The sequence below is a fragment of the Hermetia illucens genome, chromosome 4 (assembly GCF_905115235.1).
Source record: "Hermetia illucens chromosome 4, iHerIll2.2.curated.20191125, whole genome shotgun sequence".
NCBI classification, from domain to species: Eukaryota; Metazoa; Arthropoda; class Insecta; order Diptera; family Stratiomyidae; genus Hermetia; species Hermetia illucens.
In genome coordinates, this window is record NC_051852.1 from 212,781 (window position 1) to 218,780 (window position 6,000).

Consider the following 6,000-nt stretch of genomic DNA (forward strand, 5'->3'; position numbering starts at 1 on the left):
GAAGACGATTCAGTAATTTTTCTGCCAGGGGATTGTTCGACCAATCTGGCAGGACCAGACCCCAAAGTCTTACGAGCTTCAACATGGGTGAGTTCGTTTAGTGGGTACCCCGAACGAGTTGGGCCCCGTAGAATTTTCAGTAACTTAATAAGGGTATTAGAAACAAGTGCACTAGGTGATGCGATAGCGAAGTTTGTTTAAGTAATTTACAGGTATGTAGAGAGTCTGTAATGATAGCAACTTTCTGTGCATCCATTCTGAAGGCTACATTGCTGGCCTGAGAAACGGCAAAAATTTCAGCAGTCCATATATTATTTGAAAGTTAGCCTCTGGTTTGAGCTCCAACTTCAATCTCCATAGACGTGTATATTCTCCGTTAAGTGGTAAGCACTATCTCCGTCTTATGTTCTGTGAGTGATAGGCTAACGTTCTTCAGCCAGAGTTCAATGTTTCACGTAATTTCGATCTTTTCGAGGAGTCGTGTATCAACCGACATCTCAATATCGTTCGCAAAACCAATGGTGGTTACGCCAGGAGGGATTTTTGTCGTCAGTAATCTGCTATACTATACATAATTATCGACAAAAGTGGGTCTAGGACGCTCCCTTGGGGAACACCGGATATTGCTTGATATGATTTCAGTCCTTCATCTGAATCACAGCACAGAAGCTTATCGATTAAGAAGTCGGCAACGATATCCATCAGATACTTCGTCCCGCCTAATCTGATTAGGGCATTTAGTATTTTGTTCCATTTCGTGGTGTTGTTGGCATTCTTCATATTGAGTGTTATCATTGCTCAGCATTTATTGTTTTTGCTTCGCAGTTTCAAGGATTTCTTCTTCACTTGCCTTTGAGCTTGGATGGAGTCTATCTGGACAGTAAAGGTTAGCGGTACCTACATTTTGTTGAAAAGTGTTCGCCATTATTTCGTGTAGTGGATTAAGACAAGTAATTGGGGGAGAGCGTGCTCTTTCTATTTCGGTAACTATATCTTCTCGCTTTGCGGATTTCTCGATTTTAGAGCTCCGCCAAAAATTCAGTACTCGTTTCTGGGAACCAATGCAAGTCGTCATGGACGCGTCACATGCTTTCCGTCCAATCTGTTTCCTTCCAGCGTCGCAGTTGAAAGCAATCTCCTTGTCGAACTTTTTAATTGCGTCTTACAGCTGCTTTCCTTGGTCAATTCTGGTATATTGGCTGATTTTGAAATTATGGTCTGATGTGTCACTGGAGATCCTCAGCTAAAGTGCCACTAACAAATATTACATCTATCACCGACCCCATTTCCTTCCTTCGGAAAGTTTTGACACATCCAGTGTTTGTAAATATACGATTCGAACGAGAAAGAGCTTCAAGTAATATAAATCCTCCTGGGTTCGTTTCTCGGTTGCCTCATGCGCTGAAATCGCTAACTATTGTTGTAGGGTTATGTTCATTTGTATTCATCGTTAGCCTGTAATAAGCCATTGATTTGAATTCCCACATCTTAAGACTTGGTACCGCATAGCAACTATCGATGGGTATACCACCTATTTCCGTTTTTGCGAAATCAATATCAGCCATTGTGAACAACATCTGGGTTATCCAGGATATTTTATTATTTTTGTAGCAACTGGCAAATGATTCACATTTTTTAATTATCTCGGAATTTTATACATTCCAATAACCTGATTTTTTTTTCAGAATCCGTCATAGTGCGAAAGCTTCATTGAAAAACTTTCATCGTAGGTAAGTCCCCCTTCAAAACGTTACTCCCTTTTTAAACGAAAAAACGATCCATTTTCATCAACATTGAATATATCACAATCTGCATGATTTTATTCCGAACGTGCTACAGCGAGTTTTTTTGAAACATTAGGGCTGAGGTGCCATTTACGAAAAGGGTCCATCCAAGAGGCAGATCATTGGAAATGTGGCTCATTAAGAAGCTTACTGAGTTCAGTAGTTTTTTGTCGAAGTATTGGATCATTTATCGGAATGTTTCCCGTTCGCTGAATTTAGAATCATTTAGGGAAAACACAGAGAGAAAGACAGTTCGACATCTTGATGTTGGCTCGATTTTATTTTATTGTTAGACATTGTTTTTGGCAATAAGGGAAAAAAAGGCGACCTTAATTTGAAATTGTTAACACTAAAGTATAGGTTCTATGTCAACCGAGTCAAATCGAAGGCTAAGTTTAAGTTGTAAAAATATATAAGACATATCCGCGAACCCGGGTTTGTAAACTACAAATTGTCAACAGAAAGCAGGCTGAGATAGTGTGCTTTTAATCGGCTCACTGGGCAAATCCCTAGAACTTACAGCTACCGAATGTTGGAGTTGGTAAAGACTAAATTTGTTTCCTTCTTACAAACTGTCTGGTCAGGAATAAGAATCATACAGAAGTTCTGCTGTTTTACTGCTCTTTCAATTCTTTTAGGAGATTTTTTATTGGTTTTTCTCCAAATAAATTTCGCAGCACATAAATTTCGATTAAATCTTTTCTAACATGTTTATAATCATCAAGGTAACATATGGATATGTTTTTTGGACCTGTACTATCCGGTTTTGTCTTTCATCTAGTTAATGTTGCTGTATCGTATTTTGCATGAATTTTTCTATTTAAATGCAAATTTCTACGAAATTTCTTTTTCCCATAGTTTTACCTTTGCGCGGCGAAGGCTTCATTCTGAAGACTTTCTACATCAAATAAAGTGTCTCTATACTCGTAGTTGTAGGTGGCGAAGAAATTCAACAACTCCGTGAAGAACTTCAACTAGAGTCCTTTATTTCCCACCAGATACATACCTGTGAAACACGGTGTTTAGAACAATGGGGACTTACTTCAGCAGTACGAAAACTGCTCCTGTGGAGGTGTCCTTTGCCTTACTCCGGGAAAATTTTACGATTGCAACTTGTATTTTGTTAAATTGCACAACATCAGTAGAAAGTAAAGTTTTCCCTAAGAATCTCAGAGACAATACAGCATTCATCAGAGTTTATACCTCACATCTGCTTACATATTTCGCGCACCATTGAGGTCACATAATATTATCAACAATTCATTTTTTCACTGGTTGCTGCCTCCTTTGCATCGCCTCATGATGTTTAACTTGTTCGTTTCATCGTCCACGAGAGCGCGAGAGCTCTGCCTTTGTCCAACATTTTATTAGACGGAACTTGAAAAGTTAAAGGCGCGGGAGAGTTGAGTGCAGAGGTATTCTTCGTTGTAACTACACGGTGCAAGCGAGTGTGAAAAGGAAGAGAGCGAACTGAAAATTCTGATTCAATGTAACTGGAAACCTCTGAATAAATTTGTCTGTCGTAAAGTATTTTCGACTTGATTCCGCGCCGACAGTATACCGTGTAAGGTCGGAACTTAAAATTCAAATAAGAAGAATTCTGAAGTGTTTGTACTTTGGCTTTGGACTTTCAAAGGATATTCAAATGTTTACTGACACTTAAGAGAAGGCAAGACGGCGACGGCAACAATCAGACTGAGAGCAAGGACGTTTACTTATATTTCATACTTTCACCTCTCCACAAAGTTTATTATTCTATGAAGGAAAACACTATTAAGGAGAGTGCTGTATTTCTATTTGCATTCAAGATGATTTTGAACTTGCTTAACATGATTTTATATATGGTTGTTAATATGGTCTAAGGAAACAAAAGAAAATATTGAAAGGAAAGTGTAGTTGAATTGCTTTGGCACTTGATACCTTAGGTCTTGGTAAGTGCTGGATCACATCTGCCCGAATGTCAACAAAACTCCATGACTTATTGCTATTAAATTGTTATACAACATTTACTGTAATATATTTGCAATATATATCATATCACAAGTTTTACACGTTCGGCAAAACTCGATACAAAATAACCTCTAACCACCGTTCCACCAAAAAACACACCAATCAACGCTCTATTTTATGCCTTACAAACTTTGAATCAACATGTATTTACTGTACCCTCCAGGGAGGAGGTGTTGAAATAATCCAGTTCTCCAAGAATCTTTTTCATTTTCTAAACATAGAATGCACGCTTTAACACAGTATCCTATTCTATCTTCTGATTGTTTCGACACAATTAACTCAATTTTCGTGAGATTCCAATTAGGGTAGTTGTACGTGATTTGGCTTCCTTGGTGACGAAGGCAATGGTTTAAGGGAGAAGGTGGGACACTACGATTTCTATACTAAGCATATTATGATTCAGGGAGTTAAGACTCGTTAAATTCTTCACTGTGCCCCCTGCATTTCAGTTACGATATCCTAATCCCCGATTCCATCTTCCGCCGCTACCTACTACAAGATCCTGGTTATGCCGTGGTTAAATAGATAGTACATATCCTCAAAGGCATATTCCAAGGTGCCATTATTAGGGATGAATACTAAACAGTCAAGCATGCAGTCGCTTTCCGGAAGAAATATTAAAGACGTAGGTAGCTCTTAATTCTCCCTGCAAGCCATGATGTGACAACGTGGAGCGTTTTAGGAGGCCATGTGACAGTGTATGGGTTAAAATATTCCTGGAGGACGAAGAGAAAAAGGAGTCAGACAGAACGCGAGAGAATTGCTTGTAGTTGTGATTGAAAATTATGGAAAAGAGATTTCACAACGTTTTCAGATTACATAATTGATCGTAGCAATCCCTGTTGGCCGCAATTCGGAATGGATTACTGAACTAGTTGACTGTTTGCGCCCAGTTAAGCAAAGTGAGTGTTTTAAGAGTATGTAAAAATTGTGAATTTTCAGATAGGGTATTACTTGAAGATTCGGCATTTGTGATACGGGAAGAAGGGAATTTATATAGTACATCCTTGAGAAAGATGAATTACATTCAAAATTAAGTCGTAGAACCGTATAGCATGCAATAAGTTGAATATACAGGCAAATTGGCTAAAAATATTTATACCTCTAAAATCGATAATTGTAATTATAATAAGAGTGCTCCTCCCAATTTAACTACTTACTTCAACACTTTAAAAGGAACTTCTTCGTGGCATGAAAGACTCATTCCTGCTAGTCGCCGAGAATGTTGAGTAACATTGCTCCTTCTATCGTTCCCAATTATTTTGGATCCTTTCCAGTTTAAAGTAAGGAAATCGAATCGCGAAAAACAATCATTCAGGCGATAGCTTTTGTAAGGCATAGCCATATCTTATTGGGAATCCTTTCTGTCATGGCTTAAATGGATAAGCATTTTAAACGAATTCAGTTCCAGTGCAATAAAAATCACAAATCACCTTGTACGCCCTCCTATATAAATGGTCATGCCACTACTCTATAACTGATTTTACTATTCTAGTGGAATCCGCTCAAAGGGAAAATTGGCACTCATCCTTAAATCGCATAGAAAATATATAACGATGAATAGCGGGTGTTAGAAAAATATACGAATGGTACCATTTGGACTAATTCCCTACGTATATATCATTTCTAATCGAGAGCTTCTCTCTATTCAGCCCAATTCGCGATGATAATGATGTCAATTCCAAGCAGTCATCTCCACTAGCAGATCTATAGTTGTGAGAGAGCATATCATATCTTTAAAGGGACGCTTCCATTTTTCTGCCAGGAAATTTCGAATTTGAATAACACTTCCGTTCATAATTCAACGAACTCATCGCTGTAGTCCGGACAATTTTAATGGAGGGCAAGTTGACAGACAAATAGTTTTATTTTGATTGTGCCAACTGGAAATATATTGTAGAGACCTATACAAAATTGCTAATTATCTGTATTCGATGGGAGCAAATAATCAGTGAGTTAGCTTTCGGCAGTTTCTCATAGTGTCACTTTGATAACGAATTAATGGTGGTAGTGTAATTGCCAATTTCCCCTCGAAACATCTCGCTATAGGGGCAAAGTTCTTACTGCACAAGACAATGATCTTGCTACTTGCTAGTCCTCATATATTCTTCGGAGACCTGGGTTCTTAGCAAAAAGAGAAAAAAATGCGAACTCTTGGCCGCGTTCGGGCGAAGAATCTTCCGAAAAATGTTTGGTCCCTTCAAGA